The following is a 19,555-nucleotide window of genomic DNA, read 5'->3' on the forward strand; positions in this document are numbered from 1 at the left end:
CTTCTTCCCCACATCCTTAACATTTCTTTTAAATAGCCAGGTGTCCTGTAATTAGGTTCATATACATTTATAAGTTACATCTTCCTGTTGAATTGATCCCTTAATCATTACATAGTGCCCTTCTTTGTCTCTCTTAACAGTTTTTGTGTTAAAGTCCATTTTGCCTGACATTAGTGTGGCTACATCAACTTTTTTGGTTTCTGTTAGCTTGGAATATCTTTTTCCATCATTTCACTTTCAGTCTGCATGCATCTTTGTTGGTGAGATGTGTTTCTTGTAAGCAGCAAATAGATGTGTTTTTTTTTTTTTTTTTTTTTTTTTTTTTGAATCCATTCAGCCAGCCTGTGTCTTTTAACTGAAGAGTCGAGGGCATTTACATGTAAGGTGACTATTGTTAAGTAATGGCTTTGCCCTGCCATTTTTCCATAAATATTCCTATTTTTTACTTTGGATTTCCTTTGTACTTTCACTGGGAGATATTCTTCCTTTACCATCTTTTGTAGTGATGATCATATTTCTGTGTTTCTGTGTCAGCACATCCTTAAACATCTTCTGCAAGGTTGGTTGGGTGGTGACAAATTATCTCAATTTCTGTTTGCCATGGAAGGTCTTTATTTTACCTTCATTCATAAATGAGGGATTTGCAGGGTATAGTATTCTGGGTTGAGAGTTCTCACCATTCTCTCCTAGCCTGTAGGGTTTGTGATAGAAGTCTACTGTGAGTCTAATAGGAGATCCTCTGAAAGTAATCTGGTGTTTCTCTTATGCACATTTGAGAATCCTTTCTTTATTTTTTATTGTGGAGAGTTTGATTACAACGTGTCTTGGTGAAGATCCTTTCTGGTCATGTTATTAGGAGTTCTATGTGCTTCCTCCACTTGGATGTCCCTTTCTTTCTCCAAATTGTGAAAATTTTCTGCTATTTCACTGAAAAGGCCTTCTAATCCTTTCTCTATTTCCATGTCTTCAGGAACTCCTTATGTTGGCTTGTTGGATAGTATCCTGTAGATTCCCAACAGTGTTTTTGAGTTTTCTGACTTTTTGTTGTGTTTGGTCTGACTGTATAATTTCCTGTGCTTTGTCTTCTAAGTCAGATATTCTTTCTTCTGCCTCACCAATTCTGTTGTGAAAGCTTTCCATTGCATTTTTTCATTTGTTCTATTGAAATCTTCATTTCCAAGATTTCATTTTGATTTCTCTTTAAGATCACAATCTCATGGGAAAATTTTTCTTTTGTGTCATATACGAATTTCATTAGTTCATGCATTTGCTTCTGATTACTTCTAAGTAATCCAACAATCAGTTTTTTGATTCTATTTCTGGCATTTCTTCAGTCTCATCATCTTCATGTCTAGTATTGAAATGTGCCTCATGGGTGGAAGAGGGGAGTGATGGCTCTGTATACACATGGTTGAATAACCACGTATTCCATTTAACTTCCCAAGCCATGGCAGCACAACACTGAAGAGTTCTGGCCAGCTAGACCCAGTGCTTCTGCACATGTGATACAGTTTAAAAAATGGTATTTTTGTCTTTTCCACAGAATCTGTTGTTCCTCACAGCACATCCAAGGGGCCTATAGATGGTTTTCTGACATTTAACATTTTCCTGGCAAGCCTTCATCCTATGTAGCTTTATTTCTGTTAGGAATTTTCAGATTGGGTCACAAGAAGATAGGCACAAAATATCATTCCTGCGGCTGGCACTGTGGTGAGGTGGGTAAAGCTGCCTGTGGAGCCAGCATCCCATATGGGTGGATATTCATGTCCCTGCTGCTCCTCTTCTGATCCAGCTCCTTGCTAATGTCCTGGGAAGGCATTGGAAGATGGTCCAAGTGCTTGGACCCCTGCACCCACATGGGAGACCCAGAAGAAGTTCCTGGCTCCTGGCCCCAGATCAGCCAAGCTCCAGCTGTTGCTGTTATTTTGGGGAGTGAGTCAGGGGATGGAAGAACTTTCTCTTTATCTTTCCCTTTTTCTGTCTGTAACTAAGCCTCTCAAATAAATAAATGAAATATTTTTTTAAAAAAGTCATTCCTTTTGTATCACTACTTATGTACTGACTTCTTAGAAAAAGTCAAGTTAAAATATTGGATGGAGAATGCCAAAACAGATGTAAGTTGCACTTTTACAGTAAAAAGTGAGAATTTAAGTCCACCAACACAGCACAACAAAGCACATACTTTATTGCTTAATAATAGAACCTTTAACTTTGATCAGGTTTTATTAATGTAACTTGAAATAAACACAGACGGTATAATCAGGGTAACTGTTATGGTTTGCCTCAAATTGAGGGAATTCCTAGGACACAGAATTTCAGTGCTAAAACCAACAAAATTTCAGGCCAAGTAGCATGAGTTGATTGCCCTAGAGACATGTGTACAACAACTAGAGGTATTAAAAATAGTTATTGGCCGGTGCCGCGGCTCACTAGACTAATCCTCTGCCTTGCGGCGCCGGCACACCGGGTTCTAGTCCCGGTTGGGGCGCCGGATTCTGTCCCGGTTGCCCTCTTCCAGGCCAGCTCTCTGCTGTGGCCAGGGAGTGCAGTGGAGTATGGCCCAAGTACTTGGGCCCTGCACCCCATGGGAGACCAGGATAAGTACCTGGCTCCTGCCATCGGATCAGCGCGGTGCGCTGGCCGTAGCGCACTGGCCGCAGCGGCCATTGGAGGGTGAACCAATGGCAAAGGAAGACCTTTCTCTCTGTCTCTCTCTCTCACTGTCCACTCTGCCTATCAAAAAAAAAAAAAAAGTTATGTAGGAGCCAACGTTGTGCATAGTGGATAAAGCCACCACCTGCAGTGTTGGCATCCCATATGGGCACTGCTTCGGGTCTCGGCTGCTCCACTTCCAATTCAGCTCTCTGCTATGGCCTGTGAAAGCAGTAGAAGATGGCCCAAGTCCTTGTGAGAGACCTGGAAGAAGCTCCTGGCTCCTGGCTTCAGAGCTCTCAGCTCCAGTCATTGTGGCCATCTGGGGAATAAACCAGCGGATAGAAGACCTCTCTGCCTCTGCCTCTCTGTAACTCCTCCTTTCAAATAGATAAATAAATATTTTTTTTTAAAAAAAAGGTATGTAGAGGTATTAAAATAGTTAATTGGGTATTAAAATAGTTAGAGGTATTAAATATAGTTAATTATTCCTAGTTTGATTGCTTAAATTGTTTTTTAATTTATTTCATACCCTATGTAAGTTATATATTCTTATATAGGTGTATCTGTGTATGCATGTGTCTGTTTATCTATTCTTTCCATGTTTCTTTACTAGAATAGTCTTTTTTTTTTTGTCTTAGTTTATTCATTTTAAAGGCAGCAAGAGCAGGAGAGATGATATTCTCCAGCTGGTAACTAACATACCAGCAGCAGCTGGGGCTGGCCTAGGCCAAAGCGGAGCCAGGAACTCCATCCGGATCCAGATGGGTGTCTCCCAGATGGGTGGCAGGGGCCCAAGTTCTTGAGCCGTAACTGCTGTCTCTGAGGGTGTGCATTAGCAGGAAGATGGAGGCGGAGCTGGGACTTGAACCTGAGCAGTATTTTAACCATTGTGTCCAACACCAGGCCATCGAATCATCTTTAAAATAGACTACTAGGGGGCCAGTGCTGTGGCGCAGCAGGTTAAAGCCCTGGCCTGCAGCGCAGGCATCCCATATGGATGCCAGTTCTAGTCCCAGCTGCTCCTCTTCCCATCTAGCTCTCTGCTGTGGCCTGGGAAAGCAGTGGAAGATGGCCTAAGTGCTTGGGGCCCTGCACCCACATGGGAGACCTGGAGGAGGCTCCTGGCTCCTGGCTTCAAATTGGCCCAGCTCTGACCATTGTGGCCATTTAGGGAGTGAACCAGCAGATGGAAGACCTCTCACTCTCTCTCTCTCTCTCTCTCTCTCTCTGCCTCTGTGTAACTCTGTCCTTTCAAATAAATAAATAAATCCTTTTTTTAAAAAGTAAAATAAAAAAGAAAATAGGATCATGTTCTTGTAGGCATTCTAGGTAAACATTTTTCTGTGACATGTAATTAATCCTGAAAATTAATTGCTGAAAATACTATGTGCTCCATTCATAGATCTGAAGTTTTTCCTGTGAGGAAATAGTCTCATGGGAATATTTGACATTAAATTAAATAGTACTAAAAATTAAATAGCAGTATTTAAATGTATTTTTTAAATGCAAGTGTATTTCTTAAAAGCAAGGATACTTTCTTATATAACCACAGAAAAGTGAATTAAAGCCAGAACATTTATATTAATATTATCTAATTTATAGTTCTTAATCATATTTTTCCAATTGTCCCAGTAAGTTTCTTTAGAGTAAATAATAATAGATTATGGTTTGGGATTTAATGTTGCATTTAGGTGCCTTATCACTTTAGATATTTTAAAATCAGAATGGAGGCTGGTGTTGTGGTACAGCTGGTTAAGCCGTCACTTACAACGCTAGTATCTCATGTCTGAGTGCCAGTTGGAGTCCCAGCTGCTACACTTCAGATCCAGCTCCCTGTGAATGTGCCTGGAAAAGCAGCAGGTAAGGTCCAAGTAGCTGGGTCTCTGCCACCCATGTGGGAGACCCGGATGGAGTTCCAGTCTCCTGGTTTTGGCCTGGCAAAGACTCAGCCCTTGTGGCCTTTTATAGAGTGAACCAGCAAGTGAAAGATCTTATCTCTCTATCTCTGTCTCTCTCTCTCACTCTGCCTTTCAAATAAATAAAATAAAATCAAGATCAGTTATTCAGTTTTTCCTGACATTTACACTTTTATGGTATGGGCCAGTTCATTTGTAAAAACTTACTATCGGCTGGCGCCGTGGCTCACTAGGCTAATCCTCCGCCTTGCGGCACCGGCACACCGGGTTCTAGTCCCGGTCGGGGCACCGGATTCTGTCCCGGTTGCCCCTCTTCCAGGCCAGCTCTCTGCTGTGGCCAGGGAGTGCAGTGGAGGATGGCCTGAAGAGTTAAAATTGTATATGTGCGGGTGTAAAAAGTTAAGCTTAAGCTTACAGGTTTAAACCTTCCTGGTACAGCTGTAAAAATAAGACAGAGTGAAGTAGCACCTTGACAGTAGGGACTCCATTTTGGAGCACTTGAGACTCCATTCTGAGAAAGCACCCCCCACCGTGAGACTCTGGTCTGAAACTATGATCTCAAATAGTCGGACAATAGCAGTGCACTACATCACCCTTGGCAACACACAAAAACCCCCTAGCATGATTGCTCAAGCTTAAAAGTAGAAAGGTTACACCTGGGTTACCTGGGCTAATAATGAAGATGTGATTTGTCTGTGTCTTACATTAATGTCAAGTCCTAATTGCTGATTGTAATATTGTAACTGGTATTGTCAAGATTATGATAAATATTAATTTCACTTAGGTTTTAGGTTATGTTGACCCCAGTAACCATATACTCTCTTTTGATTTTATGTACTCTCTTTTGATTTTAGCAACTGTGTATAGCAACCGTGCATAGCAACCATGTATTCCCCCCTTCCCGGTTTTGCGGTTTTTGCCTTTATAAACCCTAACCTTTGGTTATTCGGGGCTGCTCTGTTCATGTATGGTCAGACAGCCCCAGCATGCTGGATAATCAATAAAGCTTCCCCTTGCTGTTTGCATAAGAGATGTCTCTTGGTGACGTTTTTCGGGCAGTCGACTCTAACATTTGGAGGCCCCAGCGAGATCTGACTGCTGCCTGCAGACGTCTCCAACGGATATCTCTCGGGGTAAGTGCAGGCGCCTATTCGTGTTGTCGGCCGGCTTATTTGTGGTTTGTGTCTCTTCATTCTGGATTTTGGTAGTTTGTGAGCGCTCTAGGGTTTTGGGAACTGTGCTGGTGTAGTAGCTGCTGGGACAGGGCGTGAGCCCTTCCTGGCTGTGGCCGGCAGACGTGCCCGGGGGCCACAGGCTACGGCCCTGAGGGACGCCTCAGGAGGACAAAGGAAGGCTGGGGACGCCCAGATACTTCCGACGGGGCAGGCGTGGAGTCTGCATTCCCAGCACAGACGGGGTGGCCGGTAAGGCCTTCTTATTATTAGTCTTTTGTAGTTGTAAGGTGCTTTGTTGGTTGTCTTGTTGTTTGTTGATTGTGTTCTCTTGTCATTTAGCATTGTATGGGGTGCTGTGATGGCTCCCATTTGGTAGATTTGGAATCTGCATTTGTATTGCCAGCATTGTCGTGACTCTGAAGTGGTTCTGGAGTCTGCATTTGTAGGTTCTGAAGTGGTTCCGGAGCTTGCATTTGTATTACCGGCATCCTCACAGGGCTCTGAGGCGGTTCCAGAGTCTGTGTTTGTATTGCCAGCATCATCGCGACCAGTAGTTTATCTCAATTCCTTTATGGACACTTTGTGTGGTTGTTGTGTGCTGATTCTCTACACTGTTTGTCTGTTCGTGTACATTGTGATGTCTGCTAACATGGGCCAGACTGTGTCTACACCTTTGTCTCTAACTTTGAATCATTGGTAGGAGGTAAGCGACCGGGCACATAACCTTTCTTTGTCAGTCAAGAAGGTAAAGTGGCAGTCTTTCTGTGCCTCTGAATGGCCCCCCGGAGGGCTCTCCATTTACCACTCATTCGCCAAGTGAAAGAGGCCGTTCTCCTGCCTGGCCGTCATGGGCACCCAGACCGGGATTTTGAGAAAACATCGGAGGTCAGTATTCCTTCCCTCAAGCGGGACCGGATCTGTGGGAGTGACCGTTGAGTGTCCGGCACCCCACAGCTCTCCGAGAACGCGGAGTCCCCCCGGCCACGGCTTAGCTACGGCCGAAACTCCAGAGGGATTGTAAGGAATGGGAGGGAAATTAGGAAGGGCAGTTGGCTGAGAGCCTGGAGACCCCCTGAGCTCGCTTTGGCTTCCCGGCGGCCGGACTGCGACCCGAGGACCAGGTCTCTCTCTCGGAGGGACGCCTGGTCACGCTGCCTACTGCTACGCGAGCAGGGCTTAGCTTCGGTTGAGGCTAATATTGGCCCTCCAGGTAAACTCAGACAACTAGGTAGTGGGTAACCTTGAGTGATAGGAGATTTCAAACCCCACTCAGCCCCCAGACATGAGGAGCTTCATTGCTTTCTGCCTTCCTCCTCCTCCCGGGGGCTCCCTCCCCCACTCTTTTGCTCTCCTCATCTCCATTCCTATACCACTGGCGAGGAGAAAGGGAGAGGGAAATTCCACAGGTCTCTCCACCTGGGGAAAAGCTGTTACCTGTTACCTGTTAACCCTTTCCAACCGGGTAAAAAGTTTTCCGTCTTTGCAGCTTATGGTAGCTCTGGTGCGTCTTAAAAGTTTTTTGTAAACTATTACTGTTGCTAAGCTTTGATTGCCTGAGGACTAAATCTGGAAAAGAGCTAAAGTTAACTATCTGTTGTAATTGACTGAGTGTCTGCAGTAGTCCTAATTAATCTGGCTTTGGTTAAATTATAGAAGGTTCCCAACACCCCACGGCTAGTCCTGCCAGGCCCCGGTGTGCGCAGTCTTCCCTGTAAATGGGGGACCACAGCCTTTCTCTGCACTCCAAATATCTCTAGGCAGAGCCCCCACCCCAGGGCTGCTTCTTTTTCCTCTCCTGGAGGAATTTCCAATTCAATACCACTGCTGACCTTACCTAAGGGAGCCAGAACCTTAAGCCATTAACCCTTTCCAAGCTGATGGGTTATTCTCTTTGCAGCTAATAAAAACCTAAACAATGGGTTCATATGCTGATAATCAGCTCTTTTCTGTGCTGCTGTCCCTGACTCATCTGAGAGCGTTCACCTGTCTTGAAGGTTTCGCGTTTTTCTATTGCCATTATGAGTCTTGATTGGAAAAACTACAGCGCGAAGTTTGTTTACATTGTTTATCTGTTTTTAATGTCTAAGTAATTACCCAACTGATCAGAAATGTACTAATTTTGGCTAAATGGTTTGACTCTCTGACAGCTTAAATTCTAAACCGAGTCTTCCAACTTTGGGCTTCCAGTCGGATCCCTGGAACTCTCAAAGGATGAGACTCTAAATTTGTTAAAGTAACAGCTGCTTGGGTCAATTCAGATTATATAAAATATATTAAAATGTTATAAATAGTGTCAGACCTATGCTGTATTTATGTTTTTGCTTTCCAGCTAAAGCGGTCTTATAAAAATAAGAGTAAATTCTGTGTATACAAGCCTTTATGTTGTTAACTAAAGAAAGCCAATACAGATTGGTTCAGAAAATTGAGGTAATGCAAATGCCCTTCGGTTTGCTCAGTGGCTTGCTTGCTCAGTTTTACATGTCTTTAATATGCTTTAAACTTGTTTCTCTTAATGAGGAAGATCTTTTCAAAGTTGTAAACATACACTAATGTTTGCTGTCCAGGAGGTGTTATCCTTGTGTTACTTAAAAACATAAAAATGTAATTTTAACTTTCATTTCAGATAATGGTGTGGTATTCATTAATAACTCAATGTCTTAAGTCATCTAGGCATCAGTGCTAAGTAAAACTTGGAAAAATATATTATATATACTTTTAACATCTCAAATTCAATAAAAAAAAAACTGTTTGAGTTTGTTAACATGTATTCTCATAGGTTAGCCATACATGACAATTCAAGGCTATGTAAAAATAACTATAAGTATAAAGTTTCAAAAGGTGTAAACAAGTCATAAAAAGTTTTAAAATGTTTATAATTTTAAAATATTATTTACAGAGTTAAGTGCTAATGCTAAAATTACACTGACCTAAAGTTAAAGTCTAATCTTCTATTATAACAATAAAGTTTAAAAAAAAAAGTGTACTAATATTAGTAAATATCTAAAAATGGTCTAAATCATAAATCTTGGAATCTGTTTCTGCAAAAACTGTAACGTCTGTTTTAACAGTGTCTGCTTATTCGGTTACTCTGCCATTTCTAGAGTTAGGTCCTGTAAGCTCTTTTTTTTTGACTCTGTTAAATAATCCTAAATTATGTAAACTCTTATATACAGGTTTTTTTTTTATTATTTCTGGTTTATTCGACAACAAGAGACATAAAATTCATGTTAATCCATTGTGTACTCTACTGTCTCTGTTAAGTTATGGTTATGTGGCAGATGCTAGAAAACTGGGTTCCAGAAACCCAAGAAAGCTCTCGTGTCTACAGGCTACACGGTAAATACCCGGAAGCCAAAGAATGGCAGAGACCTCTGCCACAATTTCTCCTCTAAGTCAGGCTACACAGTAAACACTGGTTAAACTGCCAGTTAAATCTAAAAGCCCAAAAAGTCAGGCTAGAGACCCAACTCGCTGCCTCACTTCTCCTCTTTTTTTTCTTCCAGAAGGGAAGTTACTACTGTTCTGCAGGACTCTCCACTGTGACGTACGGTTTGATCCCCAGACCTTATGTAAGGGATGACTGACCTTTTCTGTAATAATGCCTGGCCACAGTATAGGGCCCCAAACAACATAATAATAATAATAAAAAAAGGGGGTTAAACTGTAAAATAATGTGACAACTAGATAAATTTTTCGGTGTAAAAAGTTACACTAATGACCTCAAAGTATGCAAACAGGTCACCACAGTTGATCTTACCTAAAGGGTCATAGTTCTCCTCATGGGCACGGTCTTAACTCGCAGGAAAATACTAAGTGTCAGAATTTGCCCATGACCATAATTTTTCTAGCTCACCCTGATATTAAAAAAATCTCCAAAAATCAGGGTTGGGTTGGGCACCCCCCTTGACTGGCATCATAGAGGCTGCCTCCATGGTCCACTTTATTAGAGACCAGTGGAATGAGGAGCAAGCTAGCAGCAGGAGCAATGTATGGATGGGCAACAGGCCAATCAATGGCTGCTTTACACGGTGATCTGCCGTCAAGGAGACCCAGTAAGGCCAGTGCACCCCAAACCTGTGCACCTGTTGCTGATATAAGGAGCCAGGGCGTTGGGCAAGCAGCTGTCGTAACAGCAAATGCCTTCTGTCAGCCCTGCCAAGAGCACGGCCACTGGACACGGAACTGCCCTGGGTGTCGAAGGACTCCTGGTTCAGAACTACAGACCCTGTGGCCCCGAGCCAAAAAGCCTTTGGCTCTGCCCAGCCTCTGCCCGGCTTCCAGCTCCAGCCACTGCTATTGGGGATGGCCTAGGGTCAGTAAAACGTAAATTGCCTATTTCTATCAGCCTCCTATTTAACTCTCCTAGTCCAGCCATGTAATGCGAGTCAACAGGGTGCCTCCCTTAAAGGAGATTTGCATCTCTTACAATTTTCTTAACAGCACCCCATGGATAGGTCTGGGCCTCACACACCCTGCCAGGCCTTAAAAGTCTATCCAATAGTCCAGGGGGAAGTGGTCCCCTCCACTCCTGTACTGAAACTATAGATGCTTCTCCTTACACCGTGTGTTTTTAATGCCCTTATTTGTTTTGTCTCTAACAGACTAAAAGCTGTTAACTCCAAATGGTCGTCAGACAAGGCTTCCAGCCCATTCCACTGGACTACCTGAACAGCCCTCTGGACCAAGCAGTACAGTCTTTCCAAGGCCACTGTTGCACACCATAAGACAGGTAGCAAGAGGAAATACCCAAATCCCCCTCGACGCCCACATGCCAGCTTCGAAGAAGTTACAGAAGACGGAACTCCATCCATAATCCCAAAGAAGAATTTTGGGTATTACCTCTTAAGAAAAAAAAATATTAGGCAGAAAGTCAGTTATGAGCTTATGTGTGTGTGACATAAAGGCCTAATGTGTCCAGCATATGCATCTGCATCTCAGTCATCCTGACAATGTTTCATGGGCAGCCCGGCCTTTGCATCCTGCCCTGCCCCCTTCTACCTGATAACCTGCCAGGTGGAGATCCTTCTGCCTGACAAATCTTCCACAATCTCCCAGATGCAGCCCAGTATCTGCATTTCAGTATTACAGAACAGGCGGGGGTTGGATCTCATTTTCGTGGGGTGGGGGGGTGTTATGTAAGGCCCTAAAGGAAAAATGCTATTTTTATGCTGACTGAACCCAGGTGGTTAAAAACTCCATGGCCAAACTCAGAAAACAACTTAAAAAAAAAAATAGCAACGGGAGAGGGAAACTCAACAAAAATGGTTTGAGTCATGGTTCGGCCAGTCCCCATGACTTACTACTCTACTGTCAGCCCTAGCAGGACCCTTAATTGTTCTACTCCTAATTGTAACCATAAGACCTTGTGTGTTAAATAGACTCATCACCTTCGTGCAGAAACAAATTAAAAATGTTAAACTCATGATCATAAGACAACAATATGTCACATTAAAAAACACAAATAATCTCTAAGATTAGAGATCCTCACAACAAGGAGTGGGGAATGAAGAGTTAAAATTGTATATGTGCGGGTGTAAAAAGTTAAGCTTAAGCTTACAGGTTTAAACCTTCCTGGTACAGCTGTAAAAATAAGACAGAGTGAAGTAGCACCTTGACAGTAGGGACTCCATTTTGGAGCACTTGAGACTCCATTCTGAGAAAGCACCCCCCACCGTGAGACTCTGGTCTGAAACTATGATCTCAAATAGTCGGACAATAGCAGTGCACTACATCACCCTTGGCAACACACAAAAACCCCCTAGCATGATTGCTCAAGCTTAAAAGTAGAAAGGTTACACCTGGGTTACCTGGGCTAATAATGAAGATGTGATTTGTCTGTGTCTTACATTAATGTCAAGTCCTAATTGCTGATTGTAATATTGTAACTGGTATTGTCAAGATTATGATAAATATTAATTTCACTTAGGTTTTAGGTTATGTTGACCCCAGTAACCATATACTCTCTTTTGATTTTATGTACTCTCTTTTGATTTTAGCAACTGTGTATAGCAACCGTGCATAGCAACCATGTATTCCCCCCTTCCCGGTTTTGCGGTTTTTGCCTTTATAAACCCTAACCTTTGGTTATTCGGGGCTGCTCTGTTCATGTATGGTCAGACAGCCCCAGCATGCTGGATAATCAATAAAGCTTCCCCTTGCTGTTTGCATAAGAGATGTCTCTTGGTGACGTTTTTCGGGCAGTCGACTCTAACAGGCCCAAGTGCTTGGGCCCTGCACCCCATGGGAGACCAGGATAATTACCTGGCTCCTGCCTTCAGATAGGCGCGGTGCGCCGGCCGCAGCGCACCGGCCACGGCGGCCATTGGAGGGTGAACCAACGGCAAAGGAAGACCTTTCTCTCTGTCTCTCTCTCTCACTGTCCACTCTGCCTGTAAAAAAAAAAAAAAAAACAAAAAAAAACAAAAAAAAAAAACTTACTATCACTTTGTGTTTGTCTGCTTTTTCATAATTAGATTGAGGGTAGTAAGGAGAGCACCAGAGAAGAGATGCGACCTCAGAGTATCACATCAGGAGGAAATGGAAGCTTTTTAAAGAGATGAGTGTTTTCTTGGTACATGCAATATGAAAAGTCTAGGATAAAAGAGCAAGTGTTGAAGCTATGGGCTGCTCAATCTTGGACTGGGAACCTCCAGAACCATACGCCAAACTAAACCTCCCTTGTTCATATGTACATTCTCTTAGGTATTTAGTTATTGTATCAAAAAGCTGACAAATACAGTGGGTTTCCAAGAATCCACGTCCAAGTCCCTCTGCAGGTATTGCCCTCAGCCAAGTGAGCTGTCTTTCCCACACCCCAGAGCTGGTTGAACTCAGGGCTGAGAGGGACAGCCCAGTGCCTCAGCTGGGACAACTCTGAAGGGTCTTCCTGACCCCAGCACTCCTTGTGAGACAGGCTGGGCAGCTGCATTGCAGTTCAGCCTTTCCCTCTGCCTAATCCTGCCATCTTCTCTCTCTCTTTTAGGTTATTCCAGGGAGCACTCCCAAGTCAATCTCCTGCGTGTTAATCTGAGCATTTCAGATTCTTTCTCCCGGAAAACTGAGCTAGGACTGGGCTGTTTTACATATCTGATGGGTCTTTTAATAAGCATTCCAGGCCCTGAAGCAGGTCTATTTATAATCATCTTGAATGTATTAAAAATCATTAAGGTAGCATGCATATGCATAGTCCTATTATAAAATCAGTGCATCGTGATTCCTATAGGAACTGCTGCGCTCAGACAGCAACACCTCCAGAGCTAGTGTCTGGATTGCTCACAACAGCCAGACCTTGGGGCTTAGGTTTGCATATCCAGAAATTTAACTTTATCAGAAGTGACCACAATCAGAGAAACCAGTGTAGAGTAAGGATAACCTAACTGAGAAAAGAACACACAATGATTGACATACTTTTCCTCCGTAAGAAGAATCTACATAGGAAGTCAAATCAGGACTTCACTTGATGACTAAGATGATTTATCTGTTTCTGATTTATTTAATTTGTCATGATCTGATCTTATTTCTATCACTTAGCCCTGGTGAGACCAACAGTTAAGCCAGATACTCATTTCTTCTTCCTGAGATGAAATAGTTTATAATTCACAATTTAATTCTTAGAAATACAAGTCCCAGCCTCCTACTGGATCATTAATATCCACTCTGGCTCCCCTTCTAGTGGGTCTCCAAAACTAGTGTCCAACTATTTTTTTAAATGCAAACTTGACCACGTGAACCCTCTACAAACTCTACCGCAGACCTGCAGTAGTTTCCTATTGGTCTTTCATGAAGATATGTTGACTTGACCTTGTTCAGAAGGCTGTGTGTGGTCCAATGACAGGAAAATCAAAATCAGTTCGTGGAAAGCCCTATAGGCATTACTTTCTCCAGGAAACCAAATCAGCATAAAATACAAGAGGCTAACCGTCTGAAAGCAACAACCCGACTCCTGGGGAGGCTGTCGCTGTAGCTGACCTTGGAAAGTCCTGTCCCTTCTCTGTCACAATCCCTCTCTGTCGGTTTATAAAAATCATTCAGCAAAACGAACATGATCAGCTCAGCAACAGCCAACACTAGGAGTGATTTTGCCTGCTCCAGAGCCTATGAGGGCTCTCCAGTTTTATGGAACTACTTCCCTACGCGGCCTTGTCCTCAGCCTTAGCCCCAGAGCTGCCAGGAAGAACTTGGACTGTGAAGTCATTTTACACAGACCTTAACTCATTTAGCTCTCACAGTGACTCCATCAGATGGACAGAGAGAGAGAGTCCTCTTCATCTGGGTACTTGTGGTCCGAGTTCCTGCTCTCACAGGTCTGTGCAAGGAAATGAAAGTCACAACAACATGGAAATAATCACTAACCTGTTGACCTATGTGATGAACTACACACAGGCTTCCCTTCTGCTTAACACTTGGGTCTGCCCCTCACTCTCACATCAAGATCTTCGTCTTCCTTTGGCAGGATTAAAGATGTGGCCCAACCAGACTGTGAACAAACATGAATTTTCGCACACTGCTGCCTGGTGGCATAGAAATTAGAGCAACACCGGTGGTAGTTTGGTCACAGATTTGGGAATGTAAAATGTGTACTGCCTTTGCCTCACTTCTAGGAATTTGCCCCAAAGTTCAGTTTCTCTTATTGGAGAACAGAGAAGGAAGTCCAGCTGACTTAAGACAGTGAAAACTGTTGCAAATAATAGTTTTAATATAGAAATATTATATATTCATATTTATATTTATAAATATATTTACAAATATTATATAAATATTATGTATTATAAATATAGAATAATACAGTTTTTTTATCTTTTATTTAATGAATATAAATTTCCAAAGTACGACTTATGGATTACAATGGCTTCCCCCCCATACCGTCCCTCCCACCCACAACCCTCCCCTTTCCCACTCCCTCTCCCCTTCCATTCACATCAAGATTCATTTTCGATTATCTTAATATACAGAAGATCAGCTTAGTATACATTAAGTAAGGATTTCAACAGTTTGCTCCCACACGGAAACATAAAGTGAAAAATAATAGATGATTTTTTTTTAAATGATGATGAAATCAGATCAGACCTATTGTCATGTTTAATCCCAGTGAGAGTCAAGTTGGGAATTGCTAATTTCTTCTTTTTTTTTTTTTTAACAGAAGATCAGTTTAGTATACATTAAGTAAAGATTTCAACAGTTTGCACCCCCATAGAAACACAAAGTGAAATATACTGTTTGAGTACTCATTATAGCATTAAGCATTATTTATATTTATAAATATATTTACAAATATTATATAAATATTATATATTATAAATATAGAATAATACAGTTTTAATATAGAAAACTGTTAATAGCCAAAGATCTTAGGAAACATAATTTTTCAAGAGCGACCTCTGTATGATTGTGCTGTAATGCCAAATGTGAATAGAGGGATTTCTTTCTTTCCTTTTAAAGATTTTATTTATTTATTTGAGAGGCAGAATTATAGACAGTGCGAGGGAGAGACAAAAAGTCTTCCATCTGCTGGTTCACTCCCCAAAAGGCCACAATGGCTGTTGCTGAGCCAGTGTGAAGCCAGGAACAAGGAGCCTCCTTCAGGTTGCCTTGCATGGGTACAAGAGCCCAAGCACCCAGGCCATCTTCCACTGCTTTCCCAGGCCACAGCAGAGAGCTGGATGGGAAGAGGAGCAGTTGACTAGAACCTGTGCCCATATGGGATGCTGGCGCCGCAGGCAGAGGATTAACCTACTGCACCACAGCACCAGCCCCTAGAGGGATTTCAACTCATAAAATCATATACTCATATCAGAAAAATTTTGCTAAAAACAATTATTGATGTGATTCAGTCTTTTTTCAGTTTAAGTACTGCATGGTCACAACTATAACTTAAATGTTAAAAAAAAAGTATTTTCATAATGTTAAGCCTTAGTTTTCAAGATAGAATTCCTCCCTAAACCATAAGTGTTTCTATTCAGTGTAAAATATTGGTCTTCTTTCCAATTAGAAGAAAAAATTTTTTGATAAAATTTATCCTTTGACAATAGACCCTTCTAATTTACTGCCATCATAGATGAGTAAATTAACAGTTAGAATGTTTAAGGAATGTTCCTAAGACTATAAACTCAGGATTTAGGGGTGGGCATTTGGTGTAGCTGTTAAGATGTGGCTTGGGACACCCACATCCCATATCAAAGTGTCTGAGTTCAAGCCATGGCTCTACTTCCCATTTCAGCGTTGTGCTAAGTGCGTCCTGGGAGGCAGCCATGAGGACTCCTGTGGCTGGGTCCCTGCCCCCGACATGGGAGAGCTGGATTGAGTTTCTGGTGTCTGGCATCTGCCTGGTCTAGCCCCAGCTGTTGGGAGTGAACTGGTGGATGAAAGATCTCTCACGCTCAGTCTTTGGCTCTCTCTCTCTCTCTCGCTCTCTCTCTCTCTCTTTGTCTCTCTACATTTGAAATAAAATTAAAATACTAAAAATAAGTAAGAAAAGCAGACAGGGTTATGACTTGCACTTGGGATCATTGAATAGGGTAATTATAAGGCAAGGACAGAAATGCCCACCAAAACAGATAGAAGGTATAAAAGGAACCCTCAAACTCTCCTAGGTGGTAGATTTTCTTTCCTTTTTATTTATTTATTTATTTTTATTTTTATTTGACAGGTAGAGTTATAGACAGTGAGAGACAGACAGAGAGAAAGGTCTTCCTTCCATTGGTTCACTCCCCTAATGGCCACCACAGCTGGTGCTGTGCCAATCCGAAGCCAGGAGCTGGGTACTTCCTCCTGGTCTCCCATGCAGGTGCAGGGACCAAGCACTTGGGCCATCCTCTGCTGCCCTCCCAGGCCACAGCAGAAAGCTGGACTGGAAGAGGAGCAACCAGGACTAGTACCCGGCGGCCCAACTGGGACTAGAACCCAGGGTGCCAGTGCCGTAGGTGGAGGATTAGCCAAGTGAGCCACGGCGCTGGCCCTTCTTTCTTTGTTTCTTTTCTTTTCTTTTTTTATTTATTTGTTTGAAAGGCAGAGTTACAGAAAGAGAGAGGAAGATATAGATCTTCCATCTGTTGGCTCACTCTCCGAATGGCCACAGTGGCCGGGGTTGGGCCATAATGTAACCAGGAGCCAGGAGCTTCTTCTGGGTCTCCCACGTGGGTGCAGGGGCTCAAGCACTTGGGCCATCCTCTACTGCTTTCCCAGGCACATTAGCAGGGAGCTGGATTGGAAGTGGAGCAGCCAAGACTGGAATCAGGATTTGAGGCAGCATCTCAGCCCATGGTGGTAGATTTTCAGAAACCTGACACCATTCAAGCAGACTTTGAGGTGGAGTTATAACCACTTACATAAAAAATCAAACTTTTTTACACATTGTGTGTTAAACAGGCTAATAAGTGGTAGAGGAAGAACCAAATAAAGTATAGGATTTCTAGTGCAGACCCAAAAACCAAAATGAAGGCACAACTATAGAATCCCTGAAATTCCTTTTATAACTGGCGAGTGATTGCTTTTTAAAGGTATAATCACAGAATATTAAAAAAAAAGACAAAGAGAAATAATAATTTCCTAGAATTTATTCAAATTATTATATCTTTTCTTAGGCTGCCCACATTAAATATGAATGGGTTTTGATAAGTTGAATTTCACTGTTCTAATGAAAAGAAGTCTTTAGGGGAATCTTCTTTCTCTTACTTGAGAAAATGGAAGTTTTGGACTTAATCCTAGAACTAGAAATGAGATGTTGAAATTTCAGAGACATTTTTAGTTGTAAAAAAGAAAAAAAAGTCTTTTTAACTTTTAGTTATAATGTTAATCATGAATTTCTAATGTCCACGAAGATTTAGGAGACAGCGAGGCATCCAACAGAAATTTATTTTCAAAATATTATGCTCTCTTACATTTTTCTTCTGTGAAGAGCTTAAATGTCAGATTTTCTAAAGGGGTGGAGGAAGCCTATCACATAGTATAAAACATTTGGACAGTTTTCCACATATACAACTTGTAGGAGCCATTTGTACTGCTGCCAGATAGTTCTGGTTTTCTCCCTTTCCTGCCTGCCTTCCTTTATTTATTTTTATTTATTTTTTGTCACCAGACTGTTGTCTTCAAAGCTTGTTTGGGGCCATGCAACTTCTCTGGCCAATGTGTTATGAGTGAAAGAGTCAACTCGAGACCCCAGGCTTGCCTTTCCTACCTACCTTGGAGATGAGCCAGTGCTCAAGGTGAGGGCCTGCATCTCCAGGCGACTCTGAGGGGCAAAGCGTTCCTGCTGGCCACCCAAGGACACAGGGCACGAGCACCAGAGGAGCCCTCACCATCATAAACCACACTGCAACTCTGCGATCATCTGTTACTATAGCGTCACAGAGCCTCAGCTCACTTTCATGCTGTATTTCCTGTCACACAGATGGGAAGTCATTTGTGTCTGTCTCTGCTAGTACCTGGAATTTAGAAGAATTAACGGCTAGTAGATAAGAATCAAAGCAAGAAGAGGGGGTGGGTGTTTGGTGCACCAATTCAAGTACCTGCTTGGGACACTAAATCCTCAATCAGAATGCCAGGGGTGCCTGGTTTGGGTCCCAGCTTCACTTCTTCTTCTTCTTTTTTTTTTTTTTTTTTTTAAGATGTATTTATTTACTTGAAAGTTAGAGCTACACAGAGAGAGGAGAGGTAGAGAGAGAGAGAGAGAGAGAGAGAGAGAGAGAGAGAGAGAGGAGGGAGAGAAAAGAAGAGAGAGAGGTCTTGCATTCACTGGTTCACTCCCCAAATGGCTGCAATGGCTGCAGCTGAGCTGATCCGAAACCAGGACCCTGGAGCTTCCTCCAGGTATCCCACGTGGGTGTAGGGGCCCAAGCACTTGGGCCATCCTCCTCTGCTTTCCCAGGCCATAGCAGAGAGCTGGATTAAAGTGGAGCAGCTGGGACTCAAACTAGCATCCATATGGGCTACTTGCACTACAATTGGCGGCTTTATCCACTATGTCACAGCGCAGGCCCCTGGGGTGTGCATTTAGTCTAGTGGTTAAGACAACAACTAGGATGCTCATATTCCACATTGAACTACCTGGGTTTGATTCCTGGCTCTAACTCCTGTCTCGAGCTTCCTGCCAATGCAGACCCTGAGGCTGCAGTAATGGCTCAAGAGTTTGGGTTTATGCCACCCACATGGGAGCTATGGATTGTATTCAAAGCGCCTAGCTTCAACCACGGCTTAGCTCTGTTGGTTGAGGGCGTTGGAGGGGTGAACCAGTGGGTGGCAACACTGTCTCTCTCTGCTTCTAAAATAGTAATAATAATAATAAACATTTAAAAACTGCATATCTATATTTACATCTTAATTATCCTAATATTTATATCTTTTCTTTTTTCCATTGGATTAGTCTTGCCAAAGGTTTTCCCATTTCTTTCTTTTTTTTTTTTTTAAGATTTATTTATTCATTTGAAAGTCAGAGTTACACAGAGAGAAAAGTAGAGGAAGAGAGAGAGAGAGAGGTCTTCCATCTGCCGGTTCACTCCCCAAGTGACTACAATGGCTGGAGCTGAGCTGATCCAAAGCCAGGAGCCAGGAGCTTCCTCCAGGTCTTCCCATGTGGGGCAGGGGCCCAAGGATTTGGGCAATCTTTCACTGCTTTCCCAGGCCATAGCAGAGAGCTGGATCATAAGTGGAGAAGCCAGGTCTTGAACCGGCGCCCATATGGGATGCTGGCATTGTAGGCGGTGGTTTTACCCGCTATGCCACATCACTGGCCCCAGTTTTCCCATTTCAATGTCTGTTCCAAGAATCACATTTTGATTGTTCTTTGTCAACTTCAATCTTTTATCTTCTACTGAA

General features: G+C 42.7%; 1 long non-coding RNA gene across 1 annotated transcript; it reads left to right on the forward strand.

The window, feature by feature from the left end:
- The first annotated feature begins 302 nt into the window (after positions 1–302).
- LOC138843887 (uncharacterized) lies at positions 303–11,916 on the forward strand. Its single transcript, XR_011379038.1, has 2 exons — positions 303–6,631; positions 9,250–11,916. It is a non-coding gene; the product is annotated as an uncharacterized lncRNA (long non-coding RNA).
- The last annotated feature ends 7,639 nt before the right edge of the window (positions 11,917–19,555 follow it).

Source organism: Oryctolagus cuniculus, chromosome 9 (assembly GCF_964237555.1).
Source record: "Oryctolagus cuniculus chromosome 9, mOryCun1.1, whole genome shotgun sequence".
NCBI lineage: Eukaryota > Metazoa > Chordata > Mammalia > Lagomorpha > Leporidae > Oryctolagus > Oryctolagus cuniculus.